At 34.1% G+C, this 25700-nt stretch overlaps 3 long non-coding RNA genes and 1 pseudogene across 4 annotated transcripts in view; 2 read left to right on the top strand and 2 right to left on the bottom strand.

The window, feature by feature from the left end:
- The first annotated feature begins 98 nt into the window (after nucleotides 1-98).
- LOC139779843 (uncharacterized) overlaps nucleotides 99-25700 on the top strand; it is an 86813-nt gene continuing 61211 nt past the window's right edge. The window contains exons 1-3 of one of the 2 annotated variants that reach the window (XR_011720031.1): nucleotides 99-538; nucleotides 828-994; nucleotides 1268-1556. This is a non-coding gene — a long non-coding RNA (uncharacterized lncRNA). Of the gene's footprint in view, nucleotides 995-1267; nucleotides 1557-25700 lie in introns of those variants that run through there. The other variant, XR_011720030.1, reaches the window with a different exon arrangement.
- Nucleotides 9572-10495, bottom strand: LOC139779847 (uncharacterized). Its single transcript, XR_011720032.1, has 4 exons — nucleotides 10224-10495; nucleotides 9954-10116; nucleotides 9714-9835; nucleotides 9572-9630 (listed from the first exon to the last, which is right to left on the bottom strand). It is a non-coding gene; the product is annotated as an uncharacterized lncRNA (long non-coding RNA).
- LOC139779848 (uncharacterized) lies at nucleotides 10879-11288 on the bottom strand. Its single transcript, XR_011720033.1, has 3 exons — nucleotides 11149-11288; nucleotides 11005-11071; nucleotides 10879-10911 (listed from the first exon to the last, which is right to left on the bottom strand). It is a non-coding gene; the product is annotated as an uncharacterized lncRNA (long non-coding RNA).
- Nucleotides 12772-24865, top strand: LOC139779855 (uncharacterized; annotated as a pseudogene).

The following is a 25700-nucleotide window of genomic DNA, read 5'->3' as shown; positions in this document are numbered from 1 at the left end:
GCTATCATTCACGATTCACGTGATTCACGTCTCGACACTACTCGACTCCCGACGCTGACGACGCTCGAACCGACGAGCAGTCGAGTGAGCGGCGATGACTCCATATGCGTAGCGCTATTTCATCGCGAGATGTGTCGTGATGAGTATTGCGATGATATCGCAGGTCGCAGGTACTAGAAAGATAGAATATTAAGAATTAAGTAATTCTCTCTTAATCGTCGGATTATCCCGTGTGCGCGACCGAATAATTTTCGTCGTTCGCCTCGCGCGCCGACTGCTCACGAACATGGCCGAAGCACGCCGAAGCACGCTGGCCCGGCTGGCCGTTGCGCGGCACATACCTGACATACCTCGCGCCTCGCGCGGCTACGGGAATCGGAGTGAGGTGAATACAGGATTAATGTACGCCGAATATAATAAGTTTATTGTGTTTCAATGAATAATGGACTATTATCGCACACAGGATCGAATGAGAAGACGATCGGAGTGCTGGACTAACGTTTGGTCGAGAATCGTCGGATATATCGTGGGATTTAATGTGAGTACAGAGTACGCGAATCGCGTGATTTAGAATAACGAGGCGTAGTGATGACATGTGTGATATATGTGTCGATCGTTTCGTTTCAATTCGGCCATTGACTCGACCCGCGTTGTATCCGCGTGGCGTGCGGCGTCGGTAAGTAAGCTGGCCGTGTTCAGCGGAGAAAGAAGCTCGGTAAACTGTCGGATTGAAATAATGGAAGTGCGCCGTAGTACGTCGATCGTTTTATATCGGGCGTGTCTAATGTCTAATAAACTAATAAAGTATCGCGATCGTGTTATGACAGATACTTCGCTCTCGATCGTGAAATATTGGACAGTGGTTACGTGAGTGTCCTGTGCAACGGATGGCGAGGAAGGCAAGGAGGAGAAGGAGGCCTGACAATCCCGTTCTGAGAGGAGGCCTGGCGGAGGCAGGGGCATCGGGCCCCGGCGCGGGCGGAGCAATCTTGGGGTGAGTATTATTTATTCTCATCTAAAAATAAATAGTATTCTTTCCCATTTATTCGGGTCGTTTTATCTCAGATAAGTTAGAAATAATTAGAGAAAGAAGTACCGTTTAAAATTTTATAAAAGTTTATTCTCGTGAAGATTTTTCCCGAAAAATAGATAATTATATTAGTAAAGCTAATTGAAAGACGAATTAGACGCGTGTAAAAATTATTTTTTGAAACGTTGGTTATTTTGAGTGTCTCTTTAATTTGAATCTTTCGTTTTTGTGTTACAGAATCATCGCGGTTACATAGCTGAATAACTCCGCTCGTTGCGCATCTGGTCGGTGAGTAATGATGAATTTTTTATAATGGGGTAACGAATCTGTGAATATGTTAGATTGTATATTTATGTATTATTCCCATCTAATAATGCAGATAAATGCGACTTGTCACAGATTCGTTTCCCTAAAATGGATAGAACTAAATTATATTAGGCTAAATAATTAATCCTGGAGCTCTAACATTTATCGATTTATTGTGCTTACGGGAGAATGCTCTCGCGTTAATTGACGAAACTCTATGATAACAAGAAGTTCATGCATTAAATTAACGTCTTTAATAAATATTTAATTTCGAAATTTTTATTGTTTTGTACAATTTTATGAATAACATACAATTTCTGAAATAACAGAATATTGACAATATATCGAAAATTGATATTCCATATTAGAAATAAATTTACTGTGCTAAAATAAATATTAAAATACATCAAGTACTTGTACCACCAGACATAGTAAACCGAAAAAATATTTACGGAAACTTGAAGTAAGTTTAACGTTTTTAGGTAAAATTAGAAAAATTACTTTGTATTTTAACTGTGTAAATTGAAAGTTAAAAATAACCACCGATTCTCACGGTAAAATGATGACGTCATTTGATTAGGGTGGAGGCAGTCAATCAGAAAGCGCCATCATGTTCGGGGTGGCCACGTGATGTAAGAAATATGGGTGTGAATTTAACACCAATGGTGTGAATCGTAACACCCATATCGGTGTTTATATAATTCTCACCGTGATGGGGTGAAATCAACACTGTCCGCTTGGTGTGGAAAATTCACATTGTTGCGGTGTGAATTTCCTCACAGAAGACGGTGTGAATCTTGACACTACTGGCGGTGTGATTTTTTCATCAAGTAATATGGTGGTAAAGTAGTATGGTGTTACCAGAAGCAGTGCAGTATCCCGACTAGAAATTTAACTCATGGTCCTGATCAGGTTAACCTCATTTGCTGATCAGGTCCCGATGAGGTAATACTATCGGGTCCTAATAAGTCATGTAACGCAGTACATGTATCAGGACCTTATCAGGATTCCTAGCAAGGTCCTGATAAGGTTCCTGATAAGGTACCTTATTAAGTGTGTGTGTGTATGTAAATACACATCTTATAATGTTATTTTAGAAAATAATACATTTTTTTTATCTTGAAACAATATACAAGCATTCAATAATAAACATTTCAAAAAATATACCTCGTATGCAACAATACAGTTTAGTACTACGAAAAACATGTTTTCCAAGGACAGGTTTAATAGTTGTAAATTTCATTGCTAAGTCTTGACTTAGAAACATGCGTAAAATTTGTCCAACATTTTTTGTCACTGTACTTTTTTTATTAATTACACTAAATATTTTTCGTATCTGGAAAATGTTAATAATATTTATAACATGAAAGAAATAAAGCTGAATTTATAAAAAAAAAGTAATGATAAAAGAAACTGATTGCAGAAATTAGTTAATAATTATACAAATTAAAAAATGATTGCGTTCAGCGAATACAATGGTACAAACGTTGAATAAAAATTATCTGTAATTAGAAGCGTATATCTTTAGCTTTCAACCAATTATATCTATCTTCCACAAATCGATCAACCATAATATTCGCTGAACATTGTCAATTTTATATAAATAAAATTAATTAACTAAATTTGTTCCAACATACAATTTTCTGTCGAAAATTTTCATCTAGAGATAATTTCTCATCCAATGCTTCAAATTATTCATAATCTTGACATGGAAGAGAGTGTTGATTGTCTTCGTCATTATCTTTTTCACAATTGAAGAAACTTTCAACATTATTTCGTTTTTGTAGCTCTTCCAAATTTTGTTGTAACTCTTTGACCAATAATGACACTTTAATTATCTCTCCTTGTAAATTAGCAATTTTTTTAGATAAACTTCGATAATATTCTCTTATTGTATTGCATATGCGATCTACAATAAGTATACGGATGTATGTTACATATGTACGATCTGAATTTTGTTTAACTTGAATAAAAATATAAATTAAAAAATTAATAAGTATTGCAACACTAAAATAATTAATTACCTTCATAATTATTGTTACCCTCGCTAAGATACTCTTTATCTTGGAGGGAAGACTTTTTTGATATTTCAGTATCTTTTATCACATGTTTCTTACGTACTTTTGATACTTTAGATTCCGTATCCTTCATTTCAATATTGCTACTGTCAGATTCTTCATATAATTTTGTAGAACTTTTTTTTTCTTTCTTTTTATATTTTTTCCCCAGTGATGTTTTATTTCTTGCATACTTGTCTTTTTTTGTACTCTTCTTACAATCATCATCTGAGGAATCAGATGGCTTTTCTGCGGCACGTGGGAATGATTCCTTTAGACCTGAAACATTTAAAAAAATCCAAAATTGTTTAACTAAAAAATCAATAACAATAGTTTTTCAAAAAATAAGTTAATATAAAAATGGTTAAAAAAACATTGTAATGTTGTAAACATGTAATAAAAGATATTGAAATATCAAAAAAGTCTTCCCTCCAAGATAAAGATATTTTAGCGAGGATAACAATAATTATGAAAGTAATTAATTATTTTAGTGTTGCAATACTTATTTTACTTTTTTAATTTATATTTTTATTTAAGTTAAACAAAATTCAGATTGTACATATATAATATACATCCGTATACTTGTTGATCGCATATGCAATAGAATAAAAAAATATTACCGAAATTTATCTAAAAAAATTGCTAATTTACAAGGAGAGATAATTCAAATGTCATTATTGGTCAAAGAGTTACAATAAAATTTGGAAGAGCTAATACAAACAAAATAATGTTGAAAGTTTCTTTAATTGTAAAAAAGATAATGACGAAGACAATCAACACTCTCTTGTATGTCAAGATTATAAACAATTTAAAGCATTGGATGAAAAATTATCTCTAGATAAAAAGTTTCGACAGAAAATTGTATATTGGAACGAATTTAGTTAATTAATTTTATTTATATAAAATTGGCATTGTTCAGCGAACATTATGTTGACTGATCGATTTGTGGAAGATAGATATAATTGGTTGAAAGCTAAAGGTATACGCTTCTAATTGCAGATAATTTTTATTCAACGTTTGTACTGTTGTATTCGCTGAACGCAACCATTTTTTAATTTGTATAATTATTAACTAATTTCTGCAGTTTACTTACATTGATTAGTATCCATACTTGCGTTTAAATCAATAATAGTTTGGTCTAATTTGTCACATACCGATGTCTTTGTGATTGATTTAAATTTAAATTTTTTTTTATCTTCAAGTGCTTTACTCTTTGCTTTAGATTTATTATCAGTAGAATATGCATAAGCTTTATTTTCTAATTCTATAACTTTATCTTCTGCGTCTTCGTAGGTGTCTGCAAAAAGCAATAGAGAATATATAATAATGGAATATTACAACTTTAAGAGACTAATATACATTTTAACTGTACCTACTTGTTTATGTGGAAAGTTAACATCTTTTATAAGTGGATTATGCAGTACTGATATATCGCGTAAAATAATAAAATAAAAATATGAAAAAATTATTCTAATTTGTTCAAAGCAATGTCAAGCAAAATGTAATATGAAACTCTCAGTGTAACTCTTAAAACATTTATGTTACATCAATGCATGCACACACACACACACACACACACACACACACACACACACACACACACACACGCGCGCGCATACGCACACACACACACACACACACACACACACACACACACACACACACACACACACGCGCGCGCGCGCGCGCGCGCGCGCATACGCACACATACATATGTGCGTATGCGCGTGTGTGTGTGTATGTGTGTGTGTGTGTGTGTGTGTGTGTGTACCTAATAAACATAATTTCTACTATTGTACAGTTCTACATCATCGATTCTTTCACGTTGCATAACGAAAAGGAAAATTTGTATATTATACATATCTAATACATACATAAAAAACAATTACTTACGTGCTCTTCCTACAAGATCAACGGGATAATTGGGCCACCCTTCTTCAGGTAAATCGCAATTTTTAACCATCTCTATTAATTTATTTGCTTTGTCCTTATTATAAGGTGGCGGCATAAATTTACACAGTAAAGTATTACTCGTTTCATTGCAATGAATCCACGTTGCAGGTACTATATCTATTTCTTTCGTTTTCTTCGTATTTAGAAATACAACTAACCTATACTTGTGTGTCTCCATTTGATTTACGGTTATCCACAAATCCACAAATAAAGTCACGTTAATCGAACTTGATTTACAAGTTGTCTTACAAATATTCAATTTTATGTTATCCAAAAATACTGGAAATATGGCACTAGTGCTGCACGCACATACACACAGACACGTAGGCGACTAAACCGTTTCTCCAACGTCTTTTCTTGTAGGTTCCTGTACAGACTTGTGCAGGACAAATGAATGTTGCGACGCCGCTGAACGCCGCGCCACGCGTATCATCGTTTCGCGCCACGCGATACACAAATTCAAATGTCTCTAATTATATGTCGCGTTATAAAATATTCTTTTACACTACATCTAGTATTGTTATATATGTATATATATATATATATATATATATATATATATATATTAACACTTTTTAAATTAATTTTAATTTAATTTTAATTTAAATTTTTATGTTTAATGATAATATATATGTAATATCTAAATAGTTTATAGTTACAATTATTTATGTGTGAAGTAAAGGCATTACATAAATGTTTTCTTCCGTTTCATTACCAATATTAAATTGTACCATTTTTTGTTGAACGTCACTTAGCATGTAAATTACAATATCATTATATCTTTTAGAAACACGCCACATTTTCATAATTTCAGCATTGCATGGATATACATAAAGCGGTTTATTCTTTTTTAAAATTATTCCTGTTATTTTTATTGATTGTAGGTTTTTTTTATTTACCGATATATATATGTTATTAATTTCTAATATTTTATTATTATTTAATAATACTGTGTTATTTGGAGGTTTAGTTGTTAAAATTGTGTTTTTAAATTGTATTTTTACCACAGGTATGTTACCGAAATTATCAGGACGTAATTGTCTTAATATTTGTATTATAGGTGGTATTGTAGGTGGCTTAATGTTGACAAACAATTCGTTCCATCGGTGACATAATTGCTCCAAAGGTTTGTTACCATGGCGTATAAGTTTTTTTATTTTCCCTAACGTATTTTCAAATGAATAAGCCGTGATATTTGACATAGGACAGTTCATATATTTTACGTCATCAGCAAGGTGGATAAGATTGTGCATATTCCCTATTAGACATTGTTTTCCATATAATTTAGGAGCAATTGCAACAAATTTTTTAAGTAAAAACTTTGCGTGTTCATGTTTTTGTATAGCAAGAGTTCTGGATGATAATAATCTACAGCCAACGTGAAGAAGTAAAAAATGTTTGTAAATGTTTTTAGACAATATTTTTTTGAAAATGATTGGGCCGGCATATAGTAATATAAATTGAAATTCTGTAGCTTTAAATCTATTAATTTCTGTTAATGATCTCGTTGTCCGTTGAAATTCAGATGGTATTTGTCGTTGAAGCTGAATTAATAACAAAGATAACTGTTGTTTCGTATTATTACTTATTCTTACGGTCTTTACATTACCACTCAACCAATACTCAAATAATTTCTTCATGACACCCAGAAAAACTAAATGCATTGGATCCAATAAAAACTGACGTATTAGATCAAGAGCAGGATTATTAATATAAATTAATGGAGAAACTCCTTTGTGATGTTCCTTATTACTTTGAGCACGGAAAGACGTATCTGTTCGTAATTCATTATTTTTAATGGGATAAATAACACGACCATACTTCCGTTTTCCCCGTACTGTGCACCGTTCACATGCAAAATAACCTCCGTGACCTATAATACACTTTAAAAATGCACGTGCAGGTCTGTCACAAATGAATGCTTTAATTGAGAACTCAAATAATCGGCCATCTATAATAACTCCTCTTTCTTGCAATATATTAACTTCCTCGATAAATTTTTCTAAATATTTCTCCACGTCGCCAGGTTTTTGATTTCCACAATAAAATGCAACTGGAAACGGTTTATACACCGGTAGATCATGAAATATTTGGCACAGAATAGGCCACAGTTGCTTAGAGCTTGATTTAAACAAGGGTAATCCATCCACATTTACAAGCAGCTCAATAGTATTAACTTCGTGTAAATCAGGATTAACATATTTTAAAAGATTATTATAAATTCCCAGATAAACAAATTTACCATCATTGTTTTCATCAAATGTCTCTATGGCATAATTTTTGTTTCTAGTGCTTAAAAATGTTTTTGCATTTTTAGGCAACATTGGATAGTCTCGTCTTAAAATGTTTAACAATAATTCTAGACGTGTATGAGATATTGGTGGATGAAGTAAAGCCCATTGACGAATTGCTTCTGTAGTATCAAAATGTTCATCATCATTTTCTTCATCTATCTGTATTTCTATGTCATCATCGTTATCTGAATCATGACTCTCTACTAATAACTCTTCTTCGTTCAGATCTTCATGCATTAATTCTTCACCATTATTTAATTCTTCGTCATTATTTGATTCCTCGTCATTATTTGATTCTTTATTATTATTTAATTCTTCATCATTGTTTGATTCTTCATCAATTTCGAATTCCTCACATTCTAAGTACTTCTTCTTCCTCAGTATCTTTACAGCGCGAATGAGTTTGAACTTCCAGTTGCTGATGCACCGAAAAAATTGTATTCTCATCTTAAGAATATACCACTTATCTTTATAATATTTTCCACTAAAATAAGCGCCAAGAGGATCCTCTTAGTTTTAGAGGGAAATCCTCTAAAGATTCTTAAGTTTCAGATATTCTTAATGTGTAAGAATATATACTAAAGATATTCTTAAGTACCAGATATTCTTAAACTTGTAAGAATATATACTAAATGGAATGTTTTCTTATTATTCACTGAGAGAAACGTTTTATTACTATGTAAACCAACATTTTTTTGCTGCAAGAGCTAATTAATTTTGCAATAATAGCAAAATCTTTTGTTGCAATAGCAAAGTTCGGTAAAACTTTGCTATTATTGTAAAATTAATTAGCTCTTGCAGCAAAAATGTTGGTTGTTCACATAGTAACAAAACCTTTCTCTCAGTGTTATATTATTATATTATTTATTATTTGGGATTATTGATCATGATAACATAAAACAGTTCTACAAATTAATATTCGCTATTTATTAAATGAACGCATACATATTGCTGGAGCATTTTGTCACCAACATCAAAATTTGACATTACGTAACGGCTAACATGAGAAAAATTAAAGTGTTCCGAAATAGGTTCGCTTACCCTATTATACAAAGCATAATATTACAGAATATGCCTAAAAGCTACGTATGAATTTCCATCAGCCCCTATTCTACATGAAGTTGGATAAAATGAAATAAAATTTTGATACTCTTTATAAAACCACTCCAGAGTTGGTGTCACCTCATAACAGTGAAGGTGGCTATTGAATCCAACAGTATGAAAGCCTGAGAAAATGAAACCAACTCTATCATTAATTAGTTGTGGTTTTACTATCCAATGCAACAATCCAAAGAGAGGCAAATCATTTTCATAGTTTATCGCAAGCACCATATTTCTCTTATACTTGGTGTTGCAAATAGTTACTTCTTTAACTACGACAGAGTTCTCAAGACCAGGGGGTAAAATAAAATTAAAATTATTATAGTTATAACAGTCAATCAGAATTTTTTCTTTAAAATGAAAAACTACATCCCGTTGAAAGCCCCGCTTGGATAAAAATCGAGCCGAAATGTCTGTAAATGACAGCACAATGCTTTAATGGAAGGCAACTGGAAATGGCAGTCCTTACAAATATACATTTTATTAAAATAAGAAAAGTTCTGCAACGTAAAACGAAATCGTAGAATAGTCTTAAGCACTAGATTTTCTTTGAAACTAATCCCTTTAAGGAACTAAGTATATTTGTTACTCGAGAAATATTATCGTCCTCTTTAAGATACAAATCGTAAAAATACTTCTGAATAAAAAGCCAGACTGCTCGGCACTCCTCTTGATATGCAGCGTCTAGCGCATGAAACGCCTTGAAACACGTATCCAGAGCTTTTAATGGAGTACGGAGCTCATACCGCACAGCATCTATTTGAACGTAACTGGCAGTAATGTTCGATAAAGTAGGTCCAACAAATACTAACGTCGGCTGCAAGTTGAGGCCGCGATTTGCCAGCCACTCGCTATGAACCTTGATTTGACGATTCAAGTCCCCCGGAATCTGCAAAATATTTTTAAAAACAGTGAGTTTATGTACTTAATTATTATCATAAAATAGAAATATTTACTATAAATGATAATTACAAGGACATGGAGGATAAAGGCCTTTCTGGCTTCTGCGACAGATGGTATATTTACGCTCGCACCTCTTGTCCTTTTACAACAAAGTGATGGCAGTAAATGAAATAGAATTACGTCATTTTTGTCTGAAAAACATAAATAAAGTAGTTAAAGTAAATTAATAAAAGTTATATAAATTAATATATAATTACAAATAAGTAACAAAAGAAATTGGGCCACAAAATACAGTCTTTTTATAAATACCTGTATCTGTAACAGTCAAATCTTTAAGTAACTTCCTTCCATACTCATCTGATTTAGCAATTTCAGCATTAAGAAGATTAATTAAGACATCTTTGGTTGAATCCCACTTTGATATCAAACCATCTTCTCTTCCAGGATATAATTCCTTAAAATCTTGCTGAATCTACAACCATACAAATCAATTAATTTAGCTTGTTTGAAAGGGAATACATTTGAAAAGAGAAAAAGAATATCACACATTCAAAACATGTATAAATTCAATTTTCTCACCAGTAGATATCCATTAGGTAGTGCGAGTACGCCCCAATTTTTGAAATAATCACTCACTAAAGCATCAGACTCTTGCGATTGTTGGACAGAAGACGTTGCTTTATTCAGCTGCGCTATCGGTCTAGTTTCTCTCAGATACTGAAAGCGCAAAGGATGTGTCACTGACCAACTACGCAAAAGTTCTGGCCAAGACTCAATACTGTCATATTTTAAGCGTGCGATTGCAGTTTTAACTGTAGAGTCGTTTGGATCACAACTTCCTGAAAAATACCAAAAATATTAAAATTAAACAATTAAGACAAGTTTTGAATCTCTCTTAATTATTTTCTACACATTTGCATACTTAAATTAGCTATAAAATTGTATTCTCCTTCTGTATTGGATATTTAACTAATAAATCTGATTTCTTTATTGCTAAACATATATCTGATATTTTAATTACTATCAAAAACTTGCTAGAAATTTTGACAAACTATAAATAAAGAGCAAGAGAGCAATTACAATTATTACCTGCAAATTTTTCAGGATGAGTGATTCGATTTTCACTCGAGACAAAAGAAGATTCAGAGTGAGTTTCCCAAGAACCAGCAGCTTTTTTTTTTACTTGATATTTGATATTTTTTATTTTATCGGGAAGTTTTCCCGATGCATTTCTATGTTTTCCTACTGGCGGACAATAATACGACTCCTGCACAAAAGACATTTATTAACAATAAATAAATTGAAAAAATAAATTGAATAAATTTAATTTTATTAATAATTTTTCGCTTGTAAACTTTACCTTAGTTTCACACGGAAACAATTCACATAGCTTAGTTGCTGCAATGTTGTATTCGGAAGCTGTCGGCCTATAAAGAAAGTCAGAGAAGATAAAATTTAACAGATTTTTATTTCGTCAAAGAGCTAAGAAAACTGTAATACTTACAAGTGATTCAGCTGGAGAATGGCATTAGCCACAGCTTCAGTTATAGCAGATAGAAAGCTGGGTCTAATCAACCAAATCTTAAATTATATATGAAATTAAAATGATTCTTTATAATATTATAAAAAGAATTGAAGCTTGGATTGGAATGGGAAGACACTTGAATGGGAATACAAAGATACGTACCACTTGAGTTTAATTTTTTTAAAAGTAGCACAACAATTATTTTTCAAAGCAATATATATATTCTCTTTGTAGTTGGCGCAATTTAAAGATTTGATATATTTTTTTGAAATAACATATCACTTAGGTTGAATTAGGTAACGCAATTTTGTGATATAATTTTGTTAAGGAGAAATAAGGCTACTACCACTTAGGTTGGTATACGTATCACTTGGATTGAGTTTGGTAACGCAATTTTGTGATATAATAATAATATTGTTAAGGTATATATAAACATTAAATTTGAGACATAATCTTAATTATATAAAATCTTTAAAGAAATGACTATAATAGACGCAAATATTAGAATTATGCATCGATGAAATGTTATAAGTATATTTAAATCTAAGAATGAAAATTTGTCTTTATAGTTTTGTAGTACGCATAATTGTAATCTTTTAAACATCAACAAATTTTTCTCTGTTTAATCATTTTATATATAATTGCAAAACAACCAATTTTTTTTTGTTTAATCATTCCATATATGAATGCAGATTAACTACTTTAAAATCAATGGACAGCAATGTGGCGGATTCTGATAGAATTTTATCAACGAGCACGCGTTCCGACTCACATAAACCAAAGAAAGACGAAATAAACGATAATGACGAGTAATTATTCACCTTGCATATATGTGACACAACACAAGGGGAAGAATATATTGCGAATTCAACATGTATTGACTTTTTACAAAGAATTTCCCATTTATGGTAGTAAAATTTATACCACTTTAGTTTCGGCGCTTAGTTTTACCTATATCTGAAAAAAATTAGTTTTTAAAGCACAGAAAATAATTGCAGCGCATAATACTCTTATTATTGTTTCATTGTTTCTTTCAAAAATAATTATTTAATAAAAATTTATGTAATTTTCAAAAATTTTGCGAGTTTAGATATATTTATAAAATAATTTGGAATGTTTAGATTATAATTACATTTTTTAATCTTTCTGTAAAAAATTTGATAATAAAAAATATAATTCTCATATAACTATTATTGTTCTAATAATTATAAATTATTGTTTGGAGAACGACGTCATTTCTTAAAAATTTGACTTCTATCGCTCTTTTAAAGTTCTTAATAAAATAATAATTCTTTAAAACCTGACGATTGAATCATAGTTTATTCACATATTTCTATAAAGAAATATTTCCAACAAATTTTCTAAAATGTGTTCAATCCCTTGAAATTTTTTTATTTTTATATGTATTCTTTATATGGACTTATATATTTCTTTTCTCTTAAACAAAAAAGAACATTTAAGTAAAAAAATATAATTTTATAAGAAAATATTTCAAGGAATAAACTGATTTTAATTTTTATTCTAAGTCTACCGAACTTTATTATTTTAAATTTCCATGTGTAAGCGTTGTGTGTGATATATAATTTTAAAGGATCATCATTTATGGTGTGTTCAACAGCAGCAATAGATTCATTGTCTGCCAGTACATCGTCTGCTTGTGACGACGTTAACATCTGTATATTGCCTATTGAACAGTATTTGGAAGCTGCTACAAACAATTCTGCCAGTACATCATCTGCTTGTGACGACATTGATATTTGTCTATCTCCTGTTAAGCAATATCTGAAAACTGCGAAAGAGAATGATTCTGCCAGTACATCATCTGCTTGTAACAATACTAACATTTGTCTATCACCTGTTAAGCAATATCTGAAAACTGTGAAAGAGAATGTTTCTGCCAGTACATCATCTGCTTGTAACAACACTAACATTTATACATTACCTGTTGAGCAGTATCCCAAAATTGCTAAAGAGAATGTTTATCTACTGAGTCAAGATCCAAAAAAAGTACTTTTATAGACAACATATTAATTGACAGTAATATAAGATTGCTTTAGAAATAATTTAAGTGAAAATTAAAAAAGAAATTAATGCATATGTAGTTGTGTTTTGATGATATGATACAATATTTTTATACAGGTAGTTAACGAAACTTTGAACGAAACAGCAATTGGACGTAATCTGCTAGAAGAATATGAAGTAAGTGCTACTTTGAAACCTGAATCTCGTCGAGCTTTGGTTAGATTGATTGTTGGACATATTCAAGAGCAGCATGGGTAAATAATCTTTCTTATGTCCCTTTCTGGTACATCATACAATTTAAACTTCATTGTTTCCTTTTATAAAATAATCCCAAGTACAAACGTCAAGATTCTTTACGCAAAAGGGATAGTGCAAAATTTTCCAACATTACGGGATCTCAGCACTGCAGAGGGATACGTAAGTATTTTATGTCTATCGATTAAAAAAAATGCATCCCGATATCTCAAAAATTACGGAAGTTAGAGCATAAACGGACAACAAAAGCGTACACACACACACACACACACACACACACACACACACACACACACACACACACACACACACACACATACAGGAGCTGTTCTACAATCCTAAAGATAGAAGCGATTATTTGACCTGGCGCCTTCGTACAGTGAATAGGATAACAGATTCTTACAATATTCCAAAAAAGCCAAGATACAAGTAGGAATAGCTTTGCTAGCTAGTAGCAGCCCTGAAAATCTATAGAGGTTGTAATGCCCTACGCGTGAGGCATTGCGATCAGTCAGCGATCGTCATTCCTTTACAATCGCATCCTCGATCGCATCTTACATCGGACGTATAGTTCGGACGTATACTTCTATAACATATATTTCCCGGCAACAACCATTCTATGCATCTATATGGGAAAAATCATCTTTCTTGTGGACAGCCAAGTTGTGCATTAAAATTTTTCACTTTCACTGGTTTAAGCAAACATTTGAGAATTGCTCACAGTGATCTTCTTCATACAGCAGATTGTGTTAAAAGTCAAAATAACAATAATATTAATATACGTTGTAAAAGTAACAATAATATAAATATACAGTATAATAAAGGTGAAAATGCTTGTAGCAATACTCCACAAGAAAACTGTGAAATGGGTGCAGCACTCGTTTCCCAAACTTCTAATATAACTAATAAAGTTAATTGTACTACTGATTTAATTCTTACTAGTGCAAAATTGAAAAGTATTGCTTGTAATTTCGCTTCACAATTAACTGCCTTGGGTATAACTGACCGTGCTATGGACTCTGTAATCGATGCAAGTACAGAATTAGTTACAGTGATTGCCAACAGTGTAAATGCTCTTTTTCAGTGTGGTCAAGTAGATCAATTGCAAAATCATCTAAAAGATGTATGCGGTGTATTTGAAAGCATTAATTCATCTTATAAGAGAAAACAATTTTTTCAAGAAGAAATGGGAATAGTACCTGCGATTGAAATAAATATTGGTACAAAAGCTGTTACAAGATTTGATAAAAATACAGGTGCGAGCAAAGTTGTTTTAATGCCAAGAACATTTATCTATGTGTCAATTATAGAGTCTTTAAAGTTTCTGCTAGAAAATGAAACTTTGAGAAGTTTTATAGTTAATCCGCAATCTATAAATAAGAAGTATTTTGCAAATTACACTGATGGTTTACATTGCATGTCACACGATTTATTTTCTAAAGATAATCAGTCTTTAAAAATAATGATTTATTATGATGATTTTCATGTTGAAAATGCCCTAGGAAGTAAAAAGAATAAACATAAACTTGGAGCAATTTATTATCAGCTAAAAAATATACCTCTTGTTTTTAATTCTAAGCAACAACATATTCATTTAGTTAGTTTGTTTCATGCTAACATTGTGAAGGAGTTTGGTTTTAATGCAGTACTGCACCCACTAATCTGTGATTTAAAAACATTGGAATCTTCTGGAATACATATTGAAGGAATAAATATACCTGTCAAAGGTACTATTATTGCCGTCAGTCACGACGATCTTGGTGCAAACTCTTTGTATGGCTACACTGAAAGTTTCAATTCTACATATTACTGCAGATTTTGTTACTGTACCAAGAATAAATGTAAAATTATTACCACAGAAACTGATGAGATAGTCAAGCTTAGAACTCGTGTTTCGTATACATATATGTGATATGCAGGAATTGAAAAATGGAGCGACGATTAGCAAAGGGTTAAAGCGTCATTGTCCTTTAAATGATCTAACATATTTTCATGTAACAGAGTGTCCTAATGTAGATTGCATGCATGATATTTTAGAAGACTCTTTGCAACTCGTCATTAAATTGCTCGTCAGTACGTTAATTGACGAAGGATATACAAGTCTTGAAGAAGTAAATGCTCGTATCGATGCATATCCTTATGGATATTTGGAACAATGCAATAAACCGTGTGCTCTAAAACTTGATAAAAAAAGTATAAATATTGGATAAAAAGCGTCTCAAGCTTGGTGCCTTGGACGCTTTTTGCCATTGATTTTGTGTAATGATACTTATATTGATGAAAGAAGCAAAGATTTGTGGCATGTACTTACATCCTTTCTAGAAATAATGAGTATGATTTTTTCTCCAAAAATCACTGTCTCTTTGATATATTATTTGCAAGAACTAATATCTGAGCATTTGACATTATTTAACACATTATTTCCAAAGAAAATTATACCAAAACAACACTTTTTATTGCACTATCCAAGAATAATGCATTTAATGAGTCCCGTTGTTCATATGTGGACAATGAGATTCGAAAGCAAACATAGCTTTTTTACGAGAATTTCTAGTAATGTTTTTAACTTTAAAAATATTTGTAAAACATTGTCAACAAAACATCAACAGTATTTTTGTAACTTGTGGAGAACAACTGATGTTTTTAACAAAGTAGAAGTTGGACCAGGTATATTAAATGAAGCATCAGAATTGACATTGCTAGAAGACTTAAACATTACTGAGGACGTGCATTTCCTAAACTGGGTGGTATATTGCGGTATAATGTATCGCCAAAAGTTTTTGTTTGTTTTGGAATTGCTAATGATTTACCAATTTTTTGGCAAATCAAATTTGTAGTTCAAACAGAAGACGACATATTTCTCATACTATGTGAATGGCAAACATTATCACTCTCAGAACAGTTTCAGGCTTATAACGTTTGTCTCCTTACAGAGGAACACGATATAATATGTAATGTGGAAGAACTGACTCATCCTCAGTGTTATGAACTGCATAGTCCTCTTGGATTGATTAACAAAATGTTTATTGTTCCACGATATCATGCTTCCTCATAGCGGAAGCTTTGTTTTCGTGAAAAAATTTTTTTTTCAAATATCTTTGGCAAAGTGTTTAGAATGTTCTAAAACGTTGAAAAATGACTTTTGTACAAAATGTCCGTGTGTATGTGTGTATGTGTGTGTGTGTATGTATGTACGCTTTTGTTGTCCGTTTATGCTCTAACTTCCGTAATTTTTGAGATATCGGGATGCATTTTTTTTTAATCGATAGAGTATCATGTAAGGAAGATTGGGATTGAATTTGGCGATGATCGGTAAAGCGGTTCTTTTTTTAGAAAATTTTGAATTTTTGTAGAAATGTTTGTGGTTGCTCTAACTTCCGCAAATTTTAAGATATCGGGCTGTTTCTAATTTTATTATATTCTTCAGTCTTTTCTACCCCTATTTCATATATAATTAAAGGGATAACAGTATAAAATAAAAATATTTAATTAAAATAAAATAAATGAATTTTTCTTGTAAAAAAAACTTGGCGCTGCTTTTTTACTCCTGTCGCATTCTTCTCTAAATTATGTTTATTGTTTTTTTATTCAATCAAAAATCTTAGTACTAATGTTTAAATTTTAATGTTTAAATTTTGAAGTCTAGCAGCGCCAAGTTTTTTTACAAGAAAAATTTATTTATTTTATTTTAATTAAATATTTTTAATATAAAGTATATAATTAAATATAAAGTAAAATGTTACTTGTTCGATAGGAACTTGAATATTAGGAACTTCGATAGGAACACGTATATGCAGGTAATCGGTGACAAGAAATATTGTCTAGCCTGACTGATTTAATTCTGTCGAAAATTGATCTCTTCCTCGGAAACAGGCGCTGCTTGTCATTGGCAACTAATCTTCTGCCCTGTCCCAAAGTTTTTGTTTGTTTCTTTTGCGATAAACTGTGTTTGTAAATTTGTAACTAAACAAACTTTTTTGTTAAATAAATATTTAATAATGACTTGATAATATAATTATTATATAATTTTTTATTATATATATAATATTTATATATAATAAAACTTGATAATATAATTATATTAACTAAACGGTCATATAAAAACAGATTTGCCATATGATGAAACAAGTGGGTACGGGTGTATGAAGTTGGCACCCCCACTTTAAAATTCGATATTTCTGATTAGAGTTCCAGTTTCTTTTCGAAGAATATAGGAGTATTTTTATGTTTATAAAAAGAGTTCCTGCGATTAACACTATGAAAAAGGCAATTAAAAAATGGGGTGCTAACCTCACACCCAACTTTAAGACTGTTGAGAATCGGAGTTGAACCGTTTCCGTGTACGCGGTCAAAACCCATTCGCAGTTATGCGACACGCGGTACTCACGTGTTCGCTTCAGCCCTCTCCCCGGGTCGGGTGGATCGAGTAGCTTGATCCGGGGAATGGGGGCGGCCGAGCCGTGAGCGCGAAAAGGGGAGTCTATACCTCGACTTACAATTAGACGAGTACGCTTCGGAGTGTTGAAAAAGGGAGATTCGCTCAAAGTCGCGCGCCTCGTATACGTATCATTTGTAAAGTTATCTTGAAATAAAGTGTAAGCCCGCGGCCGAATCCCAGATCGGCAAGGCGAAACATATTTTTGGTCCTTCGAGCCGGATAATTGATCGTGGTGTGTTACGAAGGCGAAGAAAGATCGCGAACCTTTGGTGCCACGTGGCACCGTTCGAGCCAGTCGGTCGACGGTGAGCGCATCTGAGTGCCGAAGCGGGCGGTGCGTGGGACGATTGAAGTGTGGGGACTTTGGAGTGTCGGTCGTACCGATCTCGCAGCCAGGATTGCGTGATTAATAAAATCGCGCATACGTGTGCGCTCTCCGCTCACCGCGCGGCACCGCGCCTACGTGCCCCGCTCTCCGTGCTATACGCGCTCCACGCATCAAGCCTCACGTGCCTCCCAGATCGGCAAGACGAAACAAAGACCGAATAGTTCTGAATAGTTCATCTGAAGAATTTTGACGACTAGAATTCCTGATAAAAGAAAAAATTTTTTGATTTTTTTCAAAAAACAAAAAAAATAAAAAAGTCTGATTTTAAGCCAGAATAGTTCTAAATAACTCATTTGATTTCTTTCGAAAAGTTCTAAAGTTCCTGATAAGTAAAAAATTCCAAAATCTTAGAATTGTTTTAAAAAATCATCATCAAAACTTACGCAAATGTCATTCACGGCAGACCTTCGAAGTCGAATATCTTCTTAACTAGTGACCGGATCGTTTTCGATCATAGAAATTCCTTTCAGAATTTTTAGAGTTCTACTAAAAAACGGGACTCTTATCAGAACGTCTAGAACTTTCAAAAAAAATTTTTATGCGGACTTAGCAACATTTAGAAATTAAGTTAAAAGTACCAATACACGGACATGTACCTATAACTGGACACCTTTATTATTTATAAGTATAACGCGAATTAAAATCAAAAATAAAAATATTTTTTTTTGTAGTTTGAAACTTTAGTTATGGTATTCAAACGTTTATTTCTATAAATTTATATATTTTTAAAGGTATCCACACATAGGTACGTGTCCAGGCATTAGTACTGGGCTGGACGTTGATGAGTCAGTCCGAACATTTGATTATATATATATATGGGACGATCCACGTCACTTTTACCCCCCATCTGTCCAAAATTGGTATGGACGGATTTTAATGACCAAAGGCGGAAAATGTTTGTCTTGAAAAGAGCTTTCGAAAGGCGTGTGGCATATATGCGCAATTCAACATGGCGTCATAGTTATGGCTGCTTAAAGGGATAAATTCAAAATTTCAGATCCAACATGGGCAGATAAAACGGTGAAAAGTAACTAAATTCATGTGAAACTCAGTATTTGGGAAATTTTGGGGTCGCTGATTACGAATCTGAACGTAAAATTGTGAAATTCAAAATGGCGGATCCAATATTGCGGATGCAAATATGAGAAACGGACGAAAATTCCAGTAAATGATCTGAAAACTCTTACTGGAAGGTTTTTTGGGTCGCTGATCACGAATTTGTAGCTAATTTGTTAAAAAACAACAGACAAACCGTGTTAATTGAAATTCTACTCTTAGCGTTACCCAGAGATGACGGCGTGGACGTGGTAGAAATTCATCTCCTTTGGAGTGCTTTATTTTCGTGAGTTCCCCTGGCCTCTTACGCTTCGGGGTGCTTTATTTTCGTGAGTTCCCCTGGCCTCTCACGCTTCGGGGTGCTTTATTTTTGTGAGTTCACCTGTACTGTAGAATGTTCAGTGGTTGCTCACTAGCAGAGTACTGATAAGAGATTACAGTACATGAAATACTCTGCTAGTGAGCAACCACTGAACATTCTACAGTACAGGTGAACTCACGAAAATAAAGCACCCCGAAGCGTGAGAGGCCAGGGGAACTCACGAAAATAAAGCACCCCGAAGCGTGAGAGGCCAGGGGAACTCACGAAAATAAAGCACTCCAAAGGAGATGAATTTCTACCACGTCCACGCCGTCATCTCTGGGTAACGCTAAGAGTAGAATTTCAATTAACACGGTTTGTCTGTTGTTTTTTAACAAATTAGCTACAAATTCGTGATCAGCGACCCAAAAAACCTTCCAGTAAGAGTTTTCAGATCATTTACTGGAATTTTCGTCCGTTTCTCATATTTGCATCCGCAATATTGGATCCGCCATTTTGAATTTCACAATTTTACGTTCAGATTCGTAATCAGCGACCCCAAAATTTCCCAAATACTGAGTTTCACATGAATTTAGTTACTTTTCACCGTTTTATCTGCCCATGTTGGATCTGAAATTTTGAATTTATCCCTTTAAGCAGCCATAACTATGACGCCATGTTGAATTGCGCATATATGCCACACGCCTTTCGAAAGCTCTTTTCAAGACAAACATTTTCCGCCTTTGGTCATTAAAATCCGTCCATACCAATTTTGGACAGATGAGGGGTAAAAGTGACGTGGATCGTCCCATATATATATATATATATATATATATATATATATATATATATATAATATATAGATTGAATCTGAAAATTAAATAATTTCCCTCCGCACGAGCCGAAATAATTAATAAGATATTTTCTTCTTTCTATTATATGCAAAATAAAGATAAATTTTATATTCTATAAATTTAGATTTTGTATTAGACATTTAATCATTTTTAAGTGGAATTAGTTGTTCGAATTTTTATTAGAGAATTAGGTAATTTGTATATGACAATTAAAATTAAATCCATATAATTAATTGCATTTTTAAGCTTATCGGTTAAATAAGTTTTGATAAATGATAGCATTTATCTTGTGTTTTTACAAAATCTAGAATTTATTGGTACCTACAGTATATGATAATGAATAGTTCACAAAAGAGTACTTTTTAATGAAAAGTAGATTACAGCGGATATACTGAATAGTCCGAGCTTGTGAAAATATCGTTTTGTTAATGATATCACGTAAATGTAATTTTCAAAAAAGGCAAAAAAAAAGGAGCCAAGTACACATTTATAATATATACATTAATGATACGCGAGATTCACTTACGTGTACAAGCTAAACGTCTATTGTTTTCTATTTTGTATACATTAAGTATAATTATGTGTTTTTCTTTTGATATTTAAAGGCGCACATTATGTCATCGGTTGAAGTTCGGCCGAAACAGTCGTTTATTATAAGTTTTAATACGATATCGTAACACGCAATTTGGCGTGAAAACGTGAGTTTTCGTTACCGCAGAGAGAGAGAGAGAGAGAAAAAGAGAAAAATCTCGAGATTCCCCGTGTACATGGATTTTTACGTAAATTTAACATTGTAATGACTTAACGCATTTTTATTTTTTAATATCCTCTTTCTATATTTGTAAAGAGTGTACAGAAGAATGGTGCACGGAAAGAACGGTTTTGCTGAAGTATCAAAAAATTTAGCAAGATACAGATCTGAAAATAATTTTGTTGCATCATCAAAATAATTTATGTAAAACAATCAAACTGATTACTAAAATATCAAAATTTTTACAGCATTATCATCATACTTCAGCGACCTACTATAATTATTTTAATGGTGCATCAAAATTATTTTCAAACAGAAAACCGTTCTTTCCGTATGTGTAGATTAAAGACGTGCATTTCCATGATGCGTGAATAAGAAACTCTGCAAGTCTCTGGCTTTCGTTTGCGTTTCACAAAACCGAATTTTGTACCCGTAGTATCTAAAAATTTAGCTAGATACAGATCTGAAAATAATTTTGTTGGTTCATCAAAATAATTATGTAGAACTTAAACTGATTGCTAAAATGTCAAAAATTTTTACAGAATCATCATATTTCAGCGACTTACTATAATTATTTTAATGGTGTAACAAAATTATTTTCAGTTTAGCTAAATTTTTAGATACTTCAGCAAAACCGTTCTTTCCGTGCACATATTTTTATCAGGGTCTAAATATCGCTAATATATATCACTAATGTAAAATGTACATAAAAGAAGCCAGTTGTTGCCATTTGTACACACATTAATCTAATAATTTCTTCGTCTGAACGTTGTTGGAATATTATCGAATCATTAGAGAATCTTAATATCTTGAGTTCGACTGATCGAGATTTAGCGGAAAGGCAAATATGTATAATATATGAGAAGCTTGAAGAAGTGCAGGATGTCTCTACTAAGATTACCCGGAAAAGGAACAAACAGTATCTGAACATTTTTAATCCTTTAGGGGCCTGTGTACATAATTATGTACTAAAAAAAAAACTAAAAAAAAACTAAAAAACTTTCATCAGGGACGTCTTTTAAGACTACCTTATAAATTATAACATTTTACTCCAACGGGATCGATGTGTGGCCCCTAAAGGGTTAAAGAAAGAGAAAGTTACGACAAATGGATTAACAACGCGTAATGAATTAATATTTATTTTAACTGGCTCAGTAGATTAGTGTGATTATGGCATTTAAAATTATCATGCGAATGTTATTTGTTACCTTATATATTACCTTTTGTGAATCGCGGCAGAAAGGACAAAAGGTTCATGGACACATAGTTGCTCATGTGTTGGCGCCGAACGACCGACGACACATATAGTTCGCCTAGTTTCGGCGGATTGCACTGATCCCGTTTTGTGGTAGGTCACTGGTAGGCGAGAACCGGTCGTCTCAGTTCCATTCTACAACTGCACGTGATTTCGACGTTTGTTCTGACCATTTCCGTGTTTGCTTTATACCTTACACCGACGGTGTCGGAGAAGAAACGTCGATCATCGGAGATGTTTCTTCAGGATCCAAACAACGCACTGATGCTACTGGAACTGAATATGCAACTGGCAACGCAAATTAGGTGAGAGGATGAATTCAAGCGAATGGGTAATTCAACCCCCATTGCTGCGCGGAGTCAACGTGGAGCTGCTTAATCGAAACCTCTGGCAGCAATTCTACGAGAATAATACAGAAATGATAATTACCAAGAGCGGTCGGCGCATGTTCCAATCCGTTCAAATAAACGTAAACGGTTTGGAGAAACGTGAGAATTATTATGTCCTCATGGAGATAGCACCGGCCTCCGATCGCCGCCCCAAGTACTGTGGATACCAGAACGGGGGCGAGAACAGCAATATGGGTGGCTGGAGTTTTGCGGGGCCGGCAGAGCCGCAACAGCCCTTCGGCTATAGGATTTATAAGCATCCCGAGAGTCCGGCAACGGGGAGCCACTGGATGGACAATCCGATCAGCTTCAATAAATTGAAGCTCACGAACAACATCAACGACCCCAATAATAACGTGGTATTAACATCGATGCACAAATACGTTCCTAGGATCTGGATAGTCCGTTGCTTCGATGCGAAGAACTACAACGAGCTCTTTACTCATTCAACCGCGTTGTTCGCTTTCAAGGAGACGGAATTTATCGCGGTGACGGGACCAAAACGAGAACATCACGAAGTTGAAGATCAATAACAATCCATTCGCGAAGAGTTTTCGCGAGATGGGTCAGTCACGGTTCAAGCGAAAGCATTATTCGATCGATCATCAGGCCCAATCGGATTCCAGTCCCGACAAAGGGGTCTCATTGACTTACGACTCCGAATCGAATCAGCCGAACGACCCCCCCCCCTTAAGGGTTCCAAACCCATTAAAGCACGCGATTATCTTTTACTTTAGCCGGGGAGTTGAAGTTGGCCGGCCTTGCAACGTGGGAGAAGCGGACGCGAATCCCGCCACCGTTGCGAGTCGATCCCCGGCGCCGGGCGTGCTTGAAACGCAGTGCCCGTACACTGCGTTTGACACAGATGGATATCCATTCACGAAATAACTTATTACTATTTATTACTATTTTAATTTGACACGGCTACTGGGGGCAAGTCTCGTCGAGACTGTGGACATGTTCGGACGTGTTTTGTCCTGAATAATTTTTGAAGATTGCTGATGCAATGAGCGCTGAGTTTGGATTGAATCTTTCGAGTCTGTATTTATTATTTTTGACTTGTTCATGGCCGTTATGTAATCCTGAGGAGGATTAGGTGCTATAAAATTTACAAAGAAGAAGAAGAAGAAGGCTATTGGGGGCCACGGCTACTCGCAGCATGAGTCCCGTGCGTCAAGAGGCGTAATCGTTTCTATACCCGATAACTAGCGCTTACTCTCGAGGAGCCAGCTACGCAGTCACTGGGTGTCTCCGCACTAACCGAATCATCAATCTCGCATCGTGCGTGCAGTGCCCGGACCATCCGAGAACCCGGGCGTGAAGTCTTAACTTCTTCATATTTATTGCGTGTTGGGGAGCAAACAGATTGACAGCCGAGAGCTCCCCAGATAACCGTGCCCTTCCTTGGCTCCACAACTCACCAGCGGTACTTGGGCCCATATCACTACAGGCTCTTAGAGGCGCAGTCAGATCGCCATTGACGCCACTTGGTTACTGCAGAACGCGCTGGCCAGCCGACATCAGATCTTGCGACTGAACCGTACTGAATCGGAACAGCTCCATTGCAGTGGTTCAGCGAGACCACTGGGAGGTGGGCGCATGACTTGACTGGGAGAGGTTATATATTCGCATCACCAGACCAGTAACTGACTCTGACCCCAGGCCCAAAAAGACTCGTGAAGAGAATCAATGGCTTAAGACAGCCTGACTTCTTCGATACAATACGACAGTGCTCGCACCAACGTAGTTTTCAGGCCACTTGAATCTTTGGATTCTAACACGGATTCGTCATTTTTTTCGCGTTCCTTTCTGCCACAATTTACAAAAGGTAGTAGTCTTGCCGCTGTTCGCAACGCGGACGGGAGCGAGGCCGCCGTGGCCAGCGCGATAACCGGTAGGTCCGAGAGAACGAGTACGTGTATACGCGATCGCGTACTTAACGCGGATCGGCGAGCGACCGGTCGGTCGGCCGCGGGTTTGGTACACGGCCAACAGTGCCTCCGATCGCGTAATCTAACTGTACTGATCGTTTCCAGTTTCGCCGGCGTGAACTCGCTTCTAGTATTAGGGCCACGCGAAGTAAGACTATCTCTGCTACTCAATATGTCGTTAACCCTTTAGGGGTCTGTGTACATAATTATGTACATTTAAAAAAAACACAAAAAAAACAAAAAAAACAAAAAAACAAAAAAACAAAAAAACAAAAAACTAAAAAACTGATCGTTTCCAGTTTCACCGGCGTGAACTCGCTTCTAGTATTAGGGCCACGCGAAGTAAGACTATCTCTGCTACTCAATATGTCGTTAACCCTTTAGGGGCCTGTGTACATAATTATGTACATTTAAAAAAAAACAAAAAAAACAACAAACAAAAAACAAAAAAAAACAAAAAACAAAAACTGATCGTTTCCAGTTTCGCCGGCGTGAACTCGCTTCTAGTATTAGGACCACGCGAAGTAAGACTATCTCTGCTACTCAATATGTCGTTAACCCTTTAGGGGCCTGTGTACATAATTATGTACATTAAAAAAAACAAAAAAAACAAAAAAACAAAAAAACAAAAAACAAAAAAACAAAAAACTAAAAAACTAAAAGAAACTAAAAAACTTTCATCATGGACGTCTTTTAAGACTATCTTATAAATTATAACATTTTACTCCAACGGGATTGATGTGTGGCCCCTAAAGGGTTAATTTAATTATTAATTTGACTAGTCAATGGAGTTAAAATAACATTATTTGTGTTAAAATAATAAATTTCGACACATGGTAATTAAAAAGAACAAAATGTTATTTAACTCAAGGTATTGGTTTAAATTTTATC

This window comes from Temnothorax nylanderi, unplaced genomic scaffold (assembly GCF_030848795.1).
Source record: "Temnothorax nylanderi isolate EJ_2023f unplaced genomic scaffold, tnyl_v1.0 TNYL_tig0245_pilon, whole genome shotgun sequence".
Classification (NCBI taxonomy): domain Eukaryota; kingdom Metazoa; phylum Arthropoda; class Insecta; order Hymenoptera; family Formicidae; genus Temnothorax; species Temnothorax nylanderi.
Note: the sequence above shows the minus strand (reverse complement) of the source record. Positions and strands in the feature narration are given on the sequence as shown.